The sequence below is a fragment of the Bos indicus genome, chromosome 14 (assembly GCF_029378745.1).
Source record: "Bos indicus isolate NIAB-ARS_2022 breed Sahiwal x Tharparkar chromosome 14, NIAB-ARS_B.indTharparkar_mat_pri_1.0, whole genome shotgun sequence".
NCBI classification, from domain to species: Eukaryota; Metazoa; Chordata; class Mammalia; order Artiodactyla; family Bovidae; genus Bos; species Bos indicus.
This window is the reverse complement of record NC_091773.1, coordinates 54520407-54542553: the sequence shown is the minus strand read 5'-3', so window position 1 is coordinate 54542553 and position 22147 is coordinate 54520407.

Here is a 22147-nt window from a genome sequence, read left to right as displayed (position 1 = left end):
TTTTAACAGAGGTAACATCTTTCAAAATTTATTTCAAAGGTGAGATTTGGCCCGCTAGACCACATCACATAAATTATGATCTCTTTGATGATGTTGATGTTTTCCCATGGTGAAACATACCTCTTTCATTTTTTTCACTTCAGCGTATCACAGGAAGTGAAGTCCATATTATCAAAAATGTTGATGCTTTTTCTACACTACTTTTGTTTTTTGCAGAAGGACCCAGGACAATATGAAAGTATTCATGAGATAAGAGCATTTCACATTGGACTGCATTATAGAAGGAGATAGAGGGAATAAGATAACTTTATACAGATTTTTCACATACTCCTTTACCTAGTTCCTTGGGTAGCTGTCAGACAATTGTAACCAAATCTGTAATCAAAGTTCATAGACTAAGCACTATTGAACATACTGATTTCTAGAAGGGGGAGCGATACTATGATTATCAAACTGTTTGCCTATATTATAAAATTTTGTATGACATTTAGCTATCTAATGGCAGAATTAGTATTCACAATAGTAGTAACATGAGGAAGTGACAAGAAATATATGCTTAATTTTTTCTCAAAGAAAATCTTTTAGTTACTATGTAAAGTTGGTTTTAAATTTGGTGATTAACATAAAATAGGAAGAAAAAAACCACCCCTTTTTTATTTTGAAATATGGTAAACCCAGTGATATGGGGCAGGAGAAACTGTTAGCTAGTTTAGGCAGTATAGACCACATTGGGATGAGAATGAGAACTTGATTTTGGGATAGAAGGCTGCGAGGCCAAACCCAGATATAGATAAGGAGGCAGATTTAATTCAAATAGAACAAAACACCCTAGGAGTATGGGGGCAAGCAATAGGTAGTAAGCCTGGAAAGACTTTGCATAAGAGAATTAACTAATTACTAAATATAAATCCTGGAGAGAGAGAAGAAACATAGCAATAAAGACACTAGATAGTTGTAAATCAGAGTAGGTAAGCAATCCTCTGATGCTGGGAAACACTGAGGGCAGGAGGAGAAGCGGGCACAGAGGATGAATGGTTGGATGGCATTGTTGACTCAGTGGACATGAGTTTGAGCAAAGTCCGCGAGATAGTGAAAGACGGGGAAGCCTGGTGTGCTGCCGTCCATGGAGTCACAAAGAGTCAAACACGACTTAGCGACTGAACAAGAAGAACAACAAGAAATTGGCATTGGAGTTCCAATCACTGGAATTTAGATAAATCATTTCTTCCTGAAGTTGGGATGGAAAATACAGCTCCAGGCCAAATAGACTCAAAGCACTGCTTTGGTTATTAAGGCTTAAGTTTAAGGAGGGAGGAAAGAACTCCATTATGGGACCAGGGTACACTGAGTGCTGGCTCTCAGGTATTGAAGTTGCTCCACTAGAGAAACAGGATCAAGATAGAAGGGAGACTAGTATCAGACTGAATGAAAAAGAAATTCCCCTCATATGTAAGCACCAATATACCTCAGGCTAAGGTCATTCTCTTAGCTAGAGCCAAGGCAACAATAGTTATGAGAAAAGCAGTCAAAGGAAGCCACAAAGAAAGTTGTGTAAGCCAATGATCTGAGTTGAAGATATAATTCCAAAATACGAGAATTTTTTGTGAAATTTATGTTATTTTTTAGTTTGTAGATTTTAAATTTGTTTTAAAAATGTGTACCTGTGACGGATTCATGTTGATGTATGGCAAAACCAGTACAATATTGTAAAGTAATTAACTTCCAATTAAAATAAATAAATTTATATTAAAACAAACAAAAATGTATATATTAGTACAAGCATAAAACTTATAGCACATTTATACAAATATATATTTGTACAACAGCACAAATATATATTTGTATAAATGTGCTCTAAGTTTTATGCTTTTTATAGCACATTTGTATAAATGTGCTATAAGTTTTATGTTTTTCAGTCACTAAGTCCTGTCTGACTCTTTGTGACTCCATGAACTGCAGCATACCAGACTTCCCCGTCTTTCACTATTTCCCTGAGTTTGCTCAAACTCGTGTCCAATTTGTGTTGTAATACCAAATATTTTCTCACTTATATTGGTACAGGATCACAGAAGCTTGGGGACACTGAAGTAATAAGAAAAAGTTGATGATATCTAAGTCCAGCAACTTTTAATTCACATTTCATATTAGTTCTGATAACCTGAAAATTCCCTGAATTTTCTCTGAAAATTATTAGCTATTTCATCTATAAAATGGGAATTATGAAAACTACCTCAGAGAATGAATGAGGTGTGTATTTCATACACTGGGCATTTAATTTATGATAATCACTGTTACCATAATTATATCCATTTAAACTAATAAACCATATTTTTAAAATAGTATGCTGAGAAAATAATGACCAATAATCAGAATATTGTGCACTGTGATGAAAAAGATCAGAATCTAACAGTTTCTGTTATAGAATGGATGGTTATAAATTGTTATACAAAATTTTATACAAAATCATCTATCAAAATAAAATTTTCCTAAGCTCTAGGCTATTAGATCTATCTTGAGAAATTTATTGTAAGTAACTAATTTTAAAAATATAAAAAATGTGTACACAGATGATTGCTGTTAATTATTGTGGTAAAAATGTTAACTAATTAAAAAACCCAATAGAAAACTAAGTAAGCCTGAATATCAACATGTGGGAAAAATTCTATGCTAGAAAATTAAATGAAAGGCTTATTTTTGACCAACAGATTATCCATCCTGAAGAACGTGTCATGTAAGGTGGGAAAACTATGTATTATGCTGCTGTTGAGTGGAATGTTTGGTTAGTTCCATTTGTCCATTAGGTCCATTTGGTGCACCTTTTTCTTATTGACATTTTTCTGTCTGCATATTGTATTGAAAGTGATATATTGATATCTCCTGCTATTCAATAGATATTTTCCAAAGAAGACATACATATGGTCAGGAGGTATATAAAAATATGCTTAGCATCACTAATTATCAGGGAAATGCAAATCAAAGCCTCACATCTGTTACGGTGGCTCTTATGGAACAACCAAACAATAACTAAATAAAACATGTATTGGAGAGGATCTGGAAAAATTTTAACCCTTATATACTTTGGTGGGAATGCAAATCTGCAGGAACTATGGAAAACAGTATGGAAATTCTTCAGAAAATTAAAAAATAGAACTACCATATGACCCAGAGTTCCACTTCTGGGTGCATATTCAAAAACAAAACAAAACGAAACACTAATTTGAAAAGATACATGCATCCTGTGTTCATCCAGCAGTTCAGCTTGTGTGTATATAACTAAAGGAATCAAAAGCAGGATCTTAAAAAGACATCTGTACTCCAAAGTTCGTTGCAGCGTTATTCAAAGTAGCCAAGATACGAAGGGAATTCTGCCATATGTGACAGCCTGGATGAAACTGGAGGTCATTATGCTAAGGAAAATAAGCCAGTCAGAGAAAGACAAATAATACAAGATTCTGCTTATATGAAGTATCTAAAACAGACAAACAAAAAGAAACAGAGAACAGAATGGTGGTTAATAGGGGTTGAAGGGACTCCTTGCTGTTCAAGAGATGCCAAGCTTCAGTCATGAAAGATGAGTGTATTAAGAGCTGCTGTACAACATGGTGTCTATTGTTAGCAATATTTTACACTTAAAATTTGTTAGGAGGGTAGATTTCATGTTAAGTCTTCTTAAAATTAAAAAATTGTTTTCAAAGCCAAATTAAAAAAAAAAAAACTATTGTGTACATGATATGATTTTCCAGTGATAGGATTGCTTTTGGAAAGAGAATGGATGAAAATGGTTTAGCTATATGAGACAGGGCAGTATATGAGAGGTTTTCTTTATTCTTTCTTATTTTACCATTTAATTATACTCTTTCACAAGGTATATTTTGAAAGTAAGATGTAGGAAATGTATGCCACTTTTTACTTTCTTTGGGAAATAGCCTTTACTCCACCACATGTGATTCTAGTGAATTTGTTGATTATCACACTCTTTTCTCTGTTATAGTTGTACAGCATGTTCTGGGCTGGCCGATCAGAATACTCCACCCCTTTGAGTGCAGCAACAGATAGGCGGAGCAGTTTGATCAGGGATAAGCAGTGTCCATTTAGGAACCTAGAGAGTGATAAGGAATAAAAAGTCACTTTCTTTGCAGTAGGTTATTCAGTTTATACAGTGAGGCTTGGGTACACTGTAGTTATTAGAGAGAATTAATCAGAGAGAGATATGAAGAGAGACAGACCCTTTACTATAAAACTTGAATTCTTAAATCCAGTAATGTCTGAAGACTTATAGCTCTGGATTTCTTTTCCCTTACTTGCATCAATGAATGTCTATTTTATTTAAGTTTTAAAATTTTTTTGGTTTCTTTCAAAGGGATAAAAATTTGAGTAAGGATGAAAAAAATCAACTATGACTTAAAACTTGTAAACATTTGAAATTCTAAAGACTATTTTCATGTCTTGGATTTTACCTGAATACATTGAGAATTATATATTTGAATTTTATATTAAGGACAGTAAACCAAATGCTCCATTTCCTACATTGCTTAACAGCAAAATTATTAGTTAATTTTATATCTTATCTTGATCTGAGTTATTTTTATTTATAGAGCACATTAGTTACTGTAATCTCTCCTCAGCACAACAACTAGTTTATGTTCATTTCTCAAAAACTACAATTTCCTGCTTTCTACTTCAGTTTCTCTGGAGACAGAATGCAAAGTGAGCTCCGTAACCATTGAAGCCAACTGTTGTTAATTTATTTTTAGTGACACGTTCTGGGACATTATGACAAGAGTACATAGATGACACCATTAGATAATCCTGAAAGAACAAATTGCAGACCTATCAAAGAACTTTATTGAACGAAGCCAAGAAAAGATCACACAGAACAAAAACTTTTTCAAAAACATGAACAAAAGAAAGGGATTTATGGAAGTCATTTTTAGAATGTTCCCTTATGGATCCTGACACAGCAGAAAAAGGCACTGAAGTACATAACACCCTTTTTTTCAGGCTTTGTTGGCAGGCACCTCTCACTTGGGAGAACTTTATTTTATTAAATGACTGTCAGGAAAGAAAAGGATCTGCATTATCGCATTTTTCAGGAAGGGTAATCTGGTGCAACAGCTGTTAGCCTTTGTACATTATTTGTAATTCTGTCTTTTCCAAGGTACGTTAAGAAGCTTGATTTTGATTTACAGGATTTTATTGCAAATATAAAACAGATTACTGGCAGCGTACACAAAGGAAGTTTAGTGTTGATACAATAACCATTTTACTCGGAACACATGGGAAGGCAATGGCTCCCCACTCCAGTTCTCCTGCCTGGAAAATCCCATGGACGGAGGAGCCTGGTGGGCTGCAGTCCATGGGGGTCGCTGAGGGTTGGACACGACTGAGCGACTTCACTTTCACTTTCATATAACTCAGAAATGTTATACTTGCAGTACTTTTAGAATAACTTAAAACTGTATATTGTTGAAAATGATTTGTATATAAAGCTGACTTAGTGATTTTTAAAAAATAAATATCAATAGTTCATGACTTTGCTATGTATTTCCTTTTTCATGAAATCTGCAGGTAGATTGTAATTATCTCTCTATATGTCTCTCCTCCTCCCTCTTGCCCACTCAGTTAGATGAATTCCTGGTGTGTGAGGATTATGGTTTATTAATTTTATTTATCTTTGAAACTTCAATATCTCATTAGTATCTGACATGTAGTATTTTCTGAATGACTAACAATAAATGGAGACAAATTTATTCTCTCAGTGGTTTCTTTTGTTACCAGTGGCAGGCATTTTGTCTGCAGTTATTTATGATTTTACTTTAAATGCTCACTACTACATTTTCTGATGAAGAATACTAAAAAAAAAAAAAAAAAACAAAAAAACAAATCACTAGAACTGGGCTTAGGCATGCCAGAAGTTGGTGTTATCCATATGCTTTATATTTTTAATGGTTGCATTTTAGACCCTTTTCTCTAATTCAGTAATTCAGCATTTCTGTTTTTTTTTTTTTTTTTTTAACTTTTTGGGTGCATGCCTAGCTCTGAGTCTTAACCACAGGACCCCCCAGGGAAGTTTCTAATTCAGCATGTCTTAAAGTGTATCCCAAATAAATTTGTACTAATGATGTGCTCTGTGATAAATAAGTTTTACATTAAAATAAATTTGGCAAAGCTGTTTATATTCTAGATGGCTTTCTTGGAAATTCACATAGAAACCATTAAAAAAATCCTTGAGAACTTTTTCACTCATCTTACTGAAAATTGTTTATGTCGATATCACTGTTTGTCAAACTCCTATTTGTATAGGGAGTTCTTTTTTTCTGTAAAATGTATTACTCTCTCATGCTAATTATGAAGAAAATATATCAGGTTATGATGTCCTGTGCATTTCATAGTTACATATTTGTGCACTTGACCTTGCCTTACGTTTTTACATGCTCCAGTTGCACCTACAAGCTATTATAGAATTACCTAAGTCTTCAGTTCAAGAAAAAATAATAACTGCCCTACCTTCCAGTGTCCTATTAGGTAAGATCTGAGATCTCCATTTGGATCTGGTTGGTTTACTGCCATCACATATTCTCCTTTCTATTTCACCTCTAATAGAAAAGTCATGAGCCTAGAGTTTATCTACAAAATTTGGCCTGAATTTCAAACTGAAATTGATATTTTGAAACTGAATTTCAAAATGTCACCTAGGAGAAAAAAAAAATGTCACCTAGGATAAAAAAGTTCTTTTATATTCATATGTTCATCCCACCCTCTTTGACAAAACTTTGCTTAGAAGATATTTGAAACGCAAATCAAAATTTCAAATAAATTAGGTAGTCTCCCATGGGATCCAAATCCACTAGACTGGTTTTAGCATGTATCCAGCAAATTATAATTTTGATATCTATTGATTATTTGGTATTGCCTCCAATATTCTTATCCATTTCCCTTCCATTTTGTGTGTGCTTGTGTGCTCAGTCATGTCTGACTCTGTGAACCCATGGACCATAGCCTGCCAATCACTTCTGTCCTTGGAATTTTCCAGGCAAGGATACTGAGAGTGTGGCTCAGTTTTAACATTCAACTAGAGAAAGTATTGGGAATATTTTTTATGTTCACTTTTCTTATGTCATGAGAGTTATATAAGGATACTAAATGAAATTACAGGGTATTGTTAAAATGTACTTTGCATTTGTGATGAGATTCAAGGAATATAATCTACCAAATTAACTATTTCAGTTTTATATCAAAAATTTTTTCCTTTTCCCTACTGCACTATCAGGAATGTTTTAAATTTGTCACAAGTAAATAAAATGAAGTTAAGCTGAGTATTTGAAGATCTGCTTAAACAAAAAATTAATAATCTGACCAATTCCTTTAAACTGTTCTTTTTTTCTATTCTACTCTCTGCACTTCATTATCTCTCAACTAAAGGAGATTTCCACTTGTCCCTTTTTAAGCAGCTTATTTGGAAACATACTTTTCTTCTCTTTTCTGTTCTCCATTCTGAAAATAGTTTTAAGGCTTTACAATATTATAGCTGTTCTATAATCTTCCAGTGGTTTGTACCTTTTTTTTTTTTTCCATTTCATTTTGAAATTAGCAGAAATGCTGATCTTGTTTAGGATTCATTCTTTAATGATCACACAAATAATCCAAGATCTTTATAAAGTTTAGCTTATTAACTACACAAGTGAAGTAATGTATGTGTTCCTGGGTTTTGATTTGGATATATCCATGTATGTGTGCTAAGTCTCTTCAGTCGTGTCTGACTCTTTGTGTCCCTATGGAGTGTAGCCCACCAGGCTCCTTTTTCCATGGGATTCTTCATGCAAGAATACTGGAGTTGGTTGCCATGCCTTCCTCCAGGGGATCTACTTGGCACAGGGATCAAATCCATGTCTCTTATGTCTCTTGAGTTCGCAGTTGGGTTCTCTACCACTGGCACCACCCGGGAAGCCCTTGGATATATGTGCCACTGCTAAATAAAAGAGAAAGATTTGGGATTACTTAAATTTTCCAGAGATCTTCATTTAGACATTTCATAAGGTATAATGGACTGTGGACTATTAAAACTTGAAAGGGTACCCAGATCAGGGTTGATGGATTTGCACTCTAAGTCTTAGCACTAAATATAGGAATTGAGTAAGATACTAAAATTGCTATCTTATTAAATGCCACATGCACTTAATTTCTTAATGCAAGTTCTTTCTTTGAGAGGACTTTCAACACTTATTTTGAAAGAGCTAGGCAATGAAAAGTTTCTCATATGTGAGCTTAGATATGAGCTGCTGACTAGAAGTGGTGCTAAGGAAAAAGAGAATCACACCATTTTGGTGGTGATTTTATAAAACTTAACATTGTTGGGAGAAAATCTATCTGACTTAATCACATTAGTTAATGAGAAATAATGATAAGAATATGTACTGGAAGAAATCACTGGGAGTTAATCACTTTGAAAAACATGTAGTATTATACTGGGGATACTGCACTGCTGTTCAGTCACTAAGTTGTGTCTGACTCTTTGTGACCCCATGCACTGAAGCACACCAGGCTTCCCAGTCCTTCACGATCTCCCACAGTTTGCTCAAGCTCACGTCCACTGAGTCGGTGATGTAATCCAACAATCTCATCCTCTGTCACCCCCTTCTCCTCTTGTCCTCAACCTTTCCCAGCAACAGAATCTTTTCCAGAGTTGGCTCTTCTAATCATGTGGCCAAAGTATTGGAGCTTTAGCTTCAGCATGAGTCCTTCCAATGAATATTCCAGGTTTATTTCCTTTAGGATTGACCGATTTGATCTTCTTGTTGTCCAAGGGACCCTCAAGAGTCTTCTCTTGAAAACATCAATTCTTTGGCACTCAGTCTTCTTTATGGTCCAACTCTTAAATCTGTACATGAGTCCCTCCCATCAGGAAGCTTGCACAAACCTCTTATCCTCATCTGTCAGAGGGCAGACAGAAGAAGGAAGAACTACAATGCCATGGCCTCTAGGATGCAAACCACTATTACAGAAAACTAACCAAATTGACCACATGGATCACAGTTCAGTTCAGTTCAGTCGTTCAGTCGTGTCTGACTCTTTGCGACCCCATGAATTGCAGCATGCCAGGCCTCCCCGTCCATCACCATCTCCCAGAGTTCACTCAAACTCATGCCCATTGAGTCAGTGATGCCATCCAGCCATCTCATCCTCTGTTGTCCCCTTTTCCTCCTGCCCCCAATCCCTCCCAGCATCAGAGTCTTTTCCAATGAGTCAACTCTTTACATGAGGTGGCCAAAGTATTGGAGTTTCAGCTTTAGCATCATTCCCTCCAAAGAACACCCAGGGCTGATTACCTTCAGAATGGACTGGTTGGATCTCCTTGCAGTCCAAGGGACTCTCAAGAGTCTTCTCCAACACCACGTGGATCACAGCCTTGTGTAACTCAATGAAACTATGAGCCATGCCATGCTGGGCCACCCAAGACACACAGGTCATGGTATAGAGTTCTGACAAAACGTGCTCTACTGGAGAAGGGAATGGCAAACCACTTCAGTATTCTTGCCTCGAGAACTCCATAAACAGTATAAAAAGACAAAATGATATGACACTAGAAGATGAACTCCCCAGGTCAGTAGGTGTCCAGTATGCTACTGGGAACACTGTATTACCTGGGAACACCAGGTAGCATGATTTTGGGCTCACTGCTGAATATCCCGTATCTATCAAAGCTTCTCAAGAGTTACTGAAAATACCTCCTTTTATGTGCTCCCATATTATCTTTGTAGCAGCACTGTCATGTTGATTACCATACTGTTTCATGAATTATTACTTCTCTTTATCATTCACCAGACAATGAAATTGTAAAGCATGGTATTGTATCTGTTGTATCCCCAAAGTTTAGCACAATCCTAGATAGAGAACTGAAAAACATTTCAAGGACTGTGTGAATGCAAGTATAATTGTACAAAATAAATGTTTGAGAGACATTACACTATTAATTTCTCCATCATTTCTTAGTTATTCTAAAATGTGATTCAACAGTTATACAATGAATTTTCTGGCCTCTACATAGCCTGAGGAATCCTGTTTCAATATTCTGAGGTTGTACCTAGAAAGTTTTATTTAAACAATTTCTCCAAGATTGGGACCTAGTATTTGAGTCAAACCTTAGTTTATTACTTCCTCTAAGAAATTGCTTTTATTGATTGCAAGTTGACAGGATGAAACCTTTGTGAAGGAGAATGATATGAAGCAACACTTTTGGGGGGAAGGAGTTGGAGAGGTCACTTCTGTGGCAGCTTTATTTATCTTTTTATTTTTTACTGAGGTAAAATTGGTTCATGACACATTAGTTTAAGGTGCAAAACATGATAATTTGATTATTGTATACACTAAGAGTTTCTCAGGGGCTGCAGTGGTAAAGAATCTGCCTGCCAATGCAGGAGACCTGGGTTTGATACCTGGGTCATGAAGATCCCTTGCAGAAGGAAATGGCAACCCACTCCAGTATTCTTGCCTGAAAAATTCTATTGACAGAGAAACCTAGAGGGCTACAGTCCATGGGATCAAAAAGAGTCAGACCCAACTGAGTGACTGAGTACATATACTAAGAAGTAACAAGTTTTGAAGACTTCAATTTTACATTAGATGATGTCTCTCTATGAGATTAATCTCATTATCTGTATATCTTTGGTATCTGAATAGTTAGGTGCTCATTATAACTTGTATTGTGTCTGAACCTAAGTCTACATATTAAATAAAAATTAAATTAAAATAATTTTATTGCATTTAAAACAAATTATTTTTACTGCAAACTCATCCTCCTATTGGATAGTGGTCAATTTTATCTCAGTCATTGGCAGGACCTTTCTTTTCCCAGAGTCATACCATAAACTGGGAAAGTTTTACACAGCTCCCCCTAAGTGGGTAAAGCAGCAATAAAAACAATCTTAATAATATGACAGTCTTAATAATAGTGGTAAAATATCTAATATTCTTTGAATTGTATTCAGTGTTGTTCTGAGTCTTCACATGCATTATGTGAAAGAAAAAAAGTATCTGACCCTCACTAAAATGGCAGGGCAGACTTTATTCAGGACTTCACAACAGGTATAGGGACAAGTACAGTAGTGTTTTTCAGGAGGCATGATTGGGCAGAACTTCTAAAACAAGGAAAAGTGGGGACTTATAGCAAAGGAATAGGATAGAAGTAGATGGATAGAAAATCACTAAGACATTAGGATGATTCTTTCTAAACTGACATAATAGGATTCTTAATAGGCAGGCTAGGGGGATCAGATATCACCACAGGGATAGCGGGGGATGAGAAAAGTGATTAGATACTGAGGTTGGGGGATTCTGACTAGACTGGTTTAACAGGATTTGGGCTCTTCACGACCTGCCCAAGGATTGGGCCTGGTTGGTCTCAGAAGGGCTTGTCTAGAGTTTGATCAAGGAGTCTTTTTCAATTGTGACCTCATTTAATAGAGAAAATAATACTATAAGGTAGATATTATATTACAAATTAGGAACCAAAACAGAGAAATGAACTGGCTGCAGGTTAGACTGATTACAAGTGCTTCAGCCAGTAGTGACTCAAAGAATTAGATGCTGTTCTGGGAGTTTAAGTCTTAATTGGACCCGCAGATAATAGGACTGCCATATTGGAACCCATGGTTCCATCTCCCTATAAGCTCCTTGTGGACATTACTTTCCAGGATCTTAGCCTCCCTCCAGGACCCTGAGAAGGACAAGACTGAGTCTCATTTTTATGAGTCCCACAAATTTCTTGTCCAACTTGACCTCCAGCAGGAAAATCTCATTTAAGTCTGGCAGAAAATACTTGGTCACTTCTGTTTTTCAAACACTGTACCTCTTTCCTCAATTCTTCTCTACTAGATTTAATATTTTGGAAAATAAAATTAGGAAGTCCTTCAGGTTGCTTTGTCTATGACTCCAGGTCTTCCTTACTTTGAGACAATGAAGTCAAATCTCCTACTTTTCTGAAAGCATGTGCGTGCATGTATGTGTGTGTGCATGTGTGTGTATCTGCATGCATGTGTGTGTTGGAGGGAGTTGGACATAGAAAATACAGAAGGGAAAATAAATTAGTATTACTTAGCTACAAACAAATTTATCTTTATTATTTTTAGAGTATCAACTCTTTATTGGGTTTGTCTTTTTCATATTGGTTGCTAGAAAACTTAAAATGATATTCATAATTTATCTGTAAATTATGATATTGATAAAATAAGATAATTATAATAATCATATTTTTAAACATTTATTAAGGTCTTATTATAGGTCAAGCTATATTCAAAGTGTTCTATGTATTACCTCAATTGTTTTTACAACAGCAGTATGAGGTAGATACTACCATTTTCATCATCTTAATTAATTTTTTTTTTTTGGCCACGCCATGCGGCTGGCAGGGTATCAGTTCCCTGATCAGGGATCAAACCCAGGCCCTTGGCAATAAGACTGTGGAGTCCTAATCACTGGCCCATCAGGGAATTCTGGCATGTAGAGAACTTAATCCATATATATTGACAGCATCTGTATGCATTTAGTTACTCAAATATCAAACCCTGGTACTTTACGTTCAGTTAGTTGGAAAAGAGAGCAAAAATAAATGAAGAAATAGAGAATTAACTACAATATGAATAGAGACTAAATTGTATTAATATTGTGGACAATTATATATAACTTCATTGGATAATCAAAAAGAAATTCATTAAATTGGTGAAATATACAAATTTCCAAACATGGTAGAACATGATAAATATTTATTTCCTTGGAAGGAAAGCTATGACAAACCTAGACAGTGTATTAAAAAGGAGAAACAACACTTTGTTGACAAAATTCTGGATAGTCAAAGCTATGATTTTTTTCATAATCATGTAGGGATGTGAGAGTTGGACCATAAAGAAGGCTGAGTGTCAAAGAATTGATGCTTTCAACTTGTTGTGCTGGGAAGACTCTTGAGAGTCCCTTGGACTGCAAGGAGATCAAACCAATCAATTCTAAAGGAAATCAACCCTGAATATTCATTGGAAGGACTGATGATGAAATTCCAATATTTTGGCCACTTGATGCAAAGACCCAACTCACTGGAAAGACCCTGATTTGGGGAAAGATTGAAGGCAAAATGAGAAGCGGGTGGCAGAGGATGAGTTGGTTAGGTAGAATCACTGACCCAATGGACATGAATTTGAGCAAACTCCTGGAGATAGTGAAGGCTAGAGGAGCCTGGCATGCTGCAGTCTATGGTGTCACAAAGAATCGGACATGATTTAGTGACTAAATAACAGCAACAACAATGCTATGCTCCATCTTAAAACATATTTCCAGAGAAATATAACATGTCTGTGAAAGCAGGTACTAAAGATGAAGTTTTGAAACTGGATCACTTGCTATTCAGCTAATGATGAGAATTTCATCATTGGTTGCAGGTGGAACAGTTAACCCTGGCACAAGGTAATGAATAGGGATGGTGTACTGGTGGAAGGGGATGTATTAGCCTGTATGGTACATTAGATATGTGAGGAATCATGAAGAACTAGCAACTAAAAAGAAAACAAATAGCCATTGCTAAGTTCTATTAATATTTTGCATTGCAAATAAAGATAACAAAAAGATGACCCCCATATGCCGAATTTTTACTTAGTCCTTGTAACTGTAGGCTCTGCTGGTTTAAGACTTTACTTCTCAAATGAGGTATCCTTCTTACAAGGACAGAGATATTGAATTTTGTGTTGTTAGTGCTGTCTAAAGAGACATTGAATTGTAACTGTTGTCCAAGGGAGCAGAAAGGAAAGAGAGGAGTTGTTATCCATGCTGGGATAATAATCTTTATAAGAAAGTGACAAGAATGCTGTTATACAATGAAGAAAGAAGGAAGGATATGTCTGTCAGCCAGATAATTCAATAAGTGGCTCTTTTGATGGTAAATGGACAAGTTCATCAACCCTGACCTATAAAAAGCATGGTGATCAGGGGCTCAGGACTCTCAGAGATAAAAGTCTGAGTCAAACCTCCAAGATGACAGAGGTGCTTGCTAAGGATAGGAAATGGATAGTGGTTAAAGGAGATGATGAGACTAGTTGTGACTATAGAAGCAATGATTTTATTTTCCTATTGTTCCCTAAAGAAAAAAGGTCACCAGAATCCTGGAGCAATTGCTTCTAGAAATGTGTTTGAAGAGGTGACTCCAAGCAACAAAAGGAATGACCTGTGCTGGACACTGTAATCCGTCACCCAATCTCTCTCAAGGAAGAACTTGTTGATTGAGATGCTGGAAGTGTTTTCTGTAGAAAGTCTTCAGCTGTCAAACCTTCAGGGATTGCCTATGGACACCTTTCTAGAGTGGCTAACATCCAACAAATCATACATGTAGGAGTATTAAAGCCTGGTTATCTTGGCCCAGAGAAAGATGTTTTACTTTAATATATATACATATATATATATATATATATATATAATATAATATAAAGTATAAGATGTTTGGATTTAATATAATATAAGAACATGTTTAAAAATGCTTAATCATTGGTGTTAAAACTGGTGGAAAGAAGAGGAAATTTCTTCAAAAAGCAGAAGGCAGAAGGGCTATGAGATTCAGATCACAGATAACAAAGGGTTATGTCTTACTAGTACTACATAAGAGGCAAGATTGAGTATAATGTTTTCTTAAAAAGCAATGCCATTCCTTCATTGAATTTTAAAATTCACCCTCACAATATATTGTAATGAATACATTGGAATAATTTAATGTGACCTTCATTGAATTTTCTGCACATCCTAATGATTTAGAATTGTCAACAAATCAGCAATATGATAGTATTAACTTCAAAATCAGGTATCTGTAATATAATGCCAGACTGTAATTATGCTTATATTTTTATTTGAATAATATTTTTCCTATAAGTTTTGACTGAATTAGGTCATAGTTGCTGGCAAATCCTTGTATTGGATCTGGGCTTCATCCCAAATACTGTCTTTATGTAGAAACAAAACAAAACTTCCTATATCTGGATCATTGGGAAATGAGGCTGACTTTGGATAAGGGGGAATCCTGAAAGCCTGGCTTTCTGTTCAGCCATGTGGCCATTTGTTCTCCTCCCTTCTGCTTAGCCTCGTCTCTGCTTTGGGAACTGGTCCCACCACTGTTTCGTGCCAGTTCATCCTTGGATCCAGCTGGCCCTAACTCTTCTGGAAGCTCTGGCTGTTCCATGCCTTTATGCCAGACTAAGTCTTCTATGCCCAATATGGTTGGCTCCATATTCATTTCTGGTCTCAGGCCAGACTTCAAATTTATGCAGATATACTGCAAATTTTGGTGTGGATAAACAGATTTGGGGCAAATATTTGAGGTTGTACTGTAATTCATCAAATTTGGCAAGGCATTGTTCATATGATGGGGATTACTATATTTTCAAATGGAAATCCTTTTCTATCATTCTTGTCTCTTCACAATGTTTCCATTTCCCACTGGATGAAAAAAAATGTGGGTGGATATGGTCCCAGACAAGCTTTTGAGCTAGACTGGTGCCATATAGCATTCCCAGCACTTTAACATATTTTGTTGAAATTTAAATTTATCACAAAGCGTCAGTCACTAGCCATTTCTAGAGAGATGCTACTGTACACTTTTGTTCCTCTGAATCTTAAGGAATTCTCAAGCCAAGTAAGAATGTCAATAAGCAGTGCAGAGGGAATTTCTTTACCGTCTGTACTTTGGGGAATTTTAGTCTCCAACATCCAGCAGACAATTAGGCAACTTGCTTGAAATAAAAAGCAAAGTTGTAACTGCAAAAACTCTCAATACTCTTCTTATCCTGCTGGTGTTGAAGTTGCTTAACAAAAATAAGTCAAATTTGGAGATAAGTGGAGTAGTATGTTAACAATATAATGACCACGTTAATATAGTTATTTTAGTCTATTTTTATATTATAGATATACTGCTCACCATTATATAAATCTAATTTAAGAAACAATGCACATCCAAATTAAATCAAGTGATTCTATTTTAAAATACTCTAATGATTTATAAAAGCAGTTATTTGAGAACCTATAGAAACTAAAATAGGTTAAATAGAACTGCATGCACCAATTTGTGAAATAAGAATATATATATATATATATATAGGCCTTCCTTAAAACCAGGTTTAAAAAAAAGAAACAGGCCAGAATTTTCACCATCTGTTTCTAAACTGCACAGATGGTTGCAAATTTAAGTCTGTTGTAAAGTGTATTGCTTACTGTTCTGTCCACAGTGTTCTCTAATAAGTGTCAAATAAATCAATTGACAGTTAATAGTAGCAATAACTTTCAGCTACTGAAAGCTGGTATTAGAACCCACTGACCCATGCAGAATCTTACTCTCTTCCTGATCTAAATCCCTTAAGGTTGCTTTTCAGCTAGTTTTTTTTTCCCCCTAGACTCAAAATATTCTGCCAGACAAATTTCCATTTCCCATGATCCGAATTTAATGTGTTCAATATTAAAATGGCCATGTAGCATACATGATTTGAATGGTGTGACATGAAATTTAAATACATATGGGTACCTACAGTTCACCATGAGAAGCAATACTTTCTTATTACCGATATGAAATTCAAAATAAAAATTCGATCTATGCCAGTTTGGTCACCCACAGCTGTTTTTGTCAGTGAGTTGGTTTTGTTTTGTTTGGTAATGGTAGTTGTGGGAAAGAATTAGCTACTCCACAACTAGTTTGTAATGGGAAGAGTCAGGGACCAAATTCTGCCATATATTCTGCCATAATAAATAGCATGTACACACTGCAAATTCCAGTATTATTGCTTGGAGAATCCCATGGACAAAGGAGCCTGGCAGGCTACAGTCCATGGGGTTGCAAAGCATCGGACATGACTAAGCAACTGAGTACGCATACACTGCAAAGCAGAAAAAAAAATCTGTCATACAACTTATTCTCTAAATTTGATGTGGCCTTGGCTTTTTATCTCTTTCTCTCTTTTCTGGTCCTTGGGAATCTTGGCAAACACTCTGCCTAAAATTTTCACCTGAAGAAAATTTAACAGCTTTTGAGTTTAAGGATTCAGCTGAACATCTACTTGAGTCAGAAGACCGTGAATCCTTTAAAGCAGGTAGAGGACATAAAATCCTTCACGGTTTAAGCATGGATCACTTTTCCTAAATTTAGAGGCTATTGGTCTTACTAGCTCTTATGTCCCATTTATGCAAGTGTGAGGAATGTCTGTCATATTTTATTCAACTCACATTTCTTGACTGTATCACCAATGAGAACTCATTTTTCCTGTGTTTTATCCAAATAAAAAGTCCATTAATTTCATCCACAAAAACATATTACTAACATTCATTATTTGGATGGCAGAGCTTCTGGCAATAATGTCCAGTTGGAAAACTGCCTTCCTCTTGCTACCTTCATTACCCCTGGAGTGTGAATTTGTGATTAGAGAAACTCACTGCACAAGGCGTGTAATATAAACCATCTAAATATACATTACTGCTAGACTAACAGAGGATGAGATGGTTGGATGGCATCACTGACTTGATGGACATGGGTTTGGGTGGACTCTGGGAGTTGGTGATGGACAGGGAGGCCTGGCGTGCTGCGGTTCATGGGGTCGCAAGGAGTTGGACACGACTGAGCGACTGAACTGAACTGAACTGAATTTATCTCTGGCTATGTTGAGGGTGGGAAAGCATTTCATTTACCAAGTAAACCCTTATTGACATCTCGATTTTCTTGAAATTCTTTCCCCTTATCCTCCTTGTGAAAGATGCTGAAGAAGTGAAAATTTTCATCTGACTCCAACAAGTTCTTAGCCTCCAAATGGTCTTACCCTCTTCCTAATCATAAATCAACAAATTAATGGCTAAGTACAGTTTTAGACTTAAGGTCTTGCAAATTGTCCCATCATTAACACATCCTCTGTTTGCCAATGGCTTCTGAGAATTTTAACCGTGAACAATTCTGGAAGTAAAACTGAACTTTGATGTTTCTCAGTTTGTTCTGTAAAATCTTTAAGCATCGTACTCCTCACCAGAGGACTCATTTTGACTATTTTCAGTTTTTGACATTATTAGTAATTAAGTCAACAGGTTTTGATTATTTTTCTCCTTTCTTTTTAGTAACCATTTTCTAGATATTTAGTGGCCTCTGAACAAATTATTGTATTTATTACAGCTGGTGTAAAGAAGAGGCCATGGTGTTTTTGAATACTCTATAATTTATTTACTTACATATGGCTGACTACATGCCAAGCACTATTCTAAGACTCTTACAATTACTAACTAGCATAATCTTCATAACCATCCTATGATAAGGATGTTAAATTACCTGAATTTTAAATATGAGGAAGCTGAGGCACAGATAAATTGAGAAGCTTTCAAAAGGTATAGCTGAAATCTGCAGCCAAATAATCTGATTACAGGAAATGTGCTCACAACTACTGAACTATATTACTTTTCTCATAGTCAAACTGGGCATAAATACCCCATCATTTAAGCCCAGCATTTAGCTCATCCATTTAAAGACTGGACCATTGTTTAAAACAACCTTCTTTTTAAAAACTGGCCATTTACTAAGTTACAAGCTATATTTTAAAAGGATTTTTTAATGAAAATTTCAAGCTAAACAAAAATGAAACTTACAGGTAAGCACTTAAAATACTATTTTTCAGAGATAAATTTTTTGAGTGATTTTACAATTATCTTTATTTATTAGGTATATATTTTCAAGTATCTTATCGGTTTTCCAAATATTTACCAACATATTCATCTGTTTCAATCAACAATTTTTAAATTTATTTATCTTATTTTCTTCTCCAAGTGATCAACAAAAAAATGAGAGGTACTTTTTGTCTTTACCCACTAGATCTACAAAGAACTACAAAGACTTCATGACCTACAGGTCTGAATTCCTTTTAAAGAGAAGTTGTCTGGAATTCCTTGGTGGGCCAGTGGCTGAGACTCCATGCTCTCAATGCAGGGGGCTCAGATTTCGTCCCTGGTCAGGGAGCTAAACCCCACATGACACAATGAAGACCTCGTAGAGCCAAATAAATAAATAAACATTTTTAAAAGTTTAAAGACGGGTTATTAGGGAAATTTTGTAATTAAAAGTATAAATTTCTAAGTCAATTAAGCTTCCTTCACTAGGGGGGAAGGGAAATCCAGAGTTTGGAGGTAAAGAAGTAACTTCAAGAAATGCTCCAAAAGAATCTGGAACAAGACAAGGGTGTCCACTTTCACCACTATTATTCAACATAGTTCTGGAAGTCCTAGCTATAGCAATCAGAGAAGAAAAAGAAAGGAATCCAGATCAGAAAAGAAGTAGTAAAGCTCTCACTGTTTTCAGATGACATGATACTGTACATAGAAAACCCTAAAGATAGTAACAGAAAATTACTAGAGCTAATCAGTGAATTTAGCAATGTTGCAGGATACAAAATCAATACATAGAAATCACTTGCATTTATAATTACTAACAATGAAAAATCAGAAAAAGAAGTTAAGGAATCAATCCCATTCACCATTGCAACAAAAAAAATCAAATATTTAGGAATAAACTTACCTAAGAAGACAAAAGAACTGTACACAGAAAATTATAAGACCCTAATGAAAGAAATCAAAGATGACATAAACGGATGGAGAGATATTCCATGTTCCTGGGTAGGAAGAATAAATATTGTGAAAATGACTATAGTACCAAATGCAATGTACAGATTCAGTGCAATCCCTATCAAATTACCAATGGCATTCTTCACAGAGCTAGAACAAAAAATTTCACAATTCATATGGAAACAGAAAAGACCCCAAATAGCCAAAGCAGTCATGAGAAAGAAGAATGGAGCTGGAGGAATCAACCTTCCTGATTTTGGATTATACTACAAAGCTACTGTCATCAAGACAGTATGGTACTGGCACAAAAACAGAAATATAGACCAATGGGCCAAGATAGAAAGCCCAGAAATAAACCCATGTATCTATGGGTACCTTATTTTTGACAAAGGAGGCAAGAATATACAATGGGATAAAGACAGCCTCTTCAATAAATGGTGCTGGGAAAACTGGACAACTACATGTAAAAGAATGAAATTAGAACACTTCCTAACACCATACACAAAGATAAACTCTAAGTGGATTAAAGATCTAAATGTAAGACCAGAAACTATAAAACTCTTAGAGGAAAACATAGAATACTCAATGACATAAATCAAAGCAAGATCCTCTATGACCCATCTCCTAGAGTAACAAAAAAAAAACAAAAGTAAGCAAGTGGGACCTGATTAAACTGAAAAGCTTTTGCACAGCAAAGGAAACTATAAGCAAGGTGAAAAGTCAACCCTCAGAATGGGAAAAATAATAGCAAATGAAACAACTGACGGAGGATAACTTCCAAAATATACAAGCAGCTCATACAACTCAATGCCAGAAAAACAACCTAATCAAAAAGTGGGAAAAAAGACATAAATAAACAGATATTTCTTCAAAGAAGACATACAGATGGCTAAGACATGAAAAGATGCTCAACATCACTCATTATTAGAGAAATGCAAATCAAAACTACAGTGAGATATCACCTCACACCAGTCAGAATGGCTATCATCAAAATGTCTACAAACAATAAATGCTGGAGAGGGTGTGGAGAAAAGGGAATGCTCTTGCAGTGTTGATGGGAATGTAAATTGATACAGCCACTATGGAAGATGGTATGGAGATTTCTTAAAAAACTAGAAATAAAACCATCATATGACCCAGCAATCCAACTCCTAGGCATATACCCTGAGGAGACAAAAATTGAAAAAGACACATGTATCCCACTGTTCATTGCAGCACTATTTACAATAGCTAGATCATGGAAGCAACCTAGATGTCCATGGACAGATGAATGGATAAAGAAGTTGTGGTACATATACACAATGAAATATTACTCATCCATAAAAAGAAATGCATTTGAGTCAATTCTGATGAGGTGGATGAACCTAGAACCTGTTATACAGAGTGAAGTGAGTCAGAAAGAGAAAGACAAATATTGTATTCTAATGCATATATATGGACTCTAGAAAAATGGTACCAAAGAATTTACTTACAGGACAGCAAAGGAGAAACAGACATAGAGAACAGACTTATGGACATGGGGAGAGGGGAGGAGAGGGTGAGATGTATGGAAAGAGTAACATGGAGACTTACATTACCATATGTAAAATAGATAGCCAATGGGAATTTTCTATATGGCTCAGGAAACTCAAAGAGGGGCTCTGTATCAATTTAGAGAGGGGGGATGTGGTGGGTAATGGGAGTGAGGTTCAAACAAGAGGGGATATATGTATCCCTATGGCTGAGTCCTGTTGAAGTTTGACAGAAAACAACTAATTTTTAAAGCAATTGCCCTTCAATAAAAAAAAATAAAAAAAAAAGAATCTGGAATTTCTGGAATTTGGGGGCCATTGAACCATGGTGTTGGAGAAGACTCTTGAAAGTCCCTTGGACTGCAAGGAAATACAACTAGTCAATCCTAAAGGAAACCAGTCCGGAATATTCAATGGAGGGACTGATGCTGAAGCTGAAACTCCAATACTTTGGCCACTTGATGCAAAGAACTGACTCATTGGAAAAGACTCCGATGCCGAGAAAGATTGAAGGCGGGAGGAGAGGGGATCGACAGAGGATGAGATGGTTGGATGGCTTCACTGACTTGGTGGACATGAGTTTGAGTAAGTTCCTGAAGTTGGTGATGGACAGGGAAGCCTGGCATGCGACAGTCCATGGGGTCTCAAAGAGTCAGACACGACTGAGCAACTGAATGACTGACTGGAGGCCACTGAGAGGGTGAAGCCCCTTGCAGAGATAATTTTTTGGTGTTGGTGCTGGCAGGGTGCAAATTAGTTTTGAAGTGTTGGGAAAGCTAAAATTACCAATATCCAATTGAGCATAAATGGAGTGATTCCTATAAAGACCAAAGTTGTGGAGTTTAAAGTGTCTAAAATGGATAGCCAATGGGAATTTGCTGTATGACTCAGAGAGTTCAAACCGGAGCTAGGTAATTATCTAGAGAGGTGGGATGGGGAGGGAGGTGAAAGGGATGTTCCAGTGGGAGGGGACATAGGTAAATCTATGGCTGATTCATGTTGATGTTTGGTAGAAAGCAATGCAATGCTGTAAA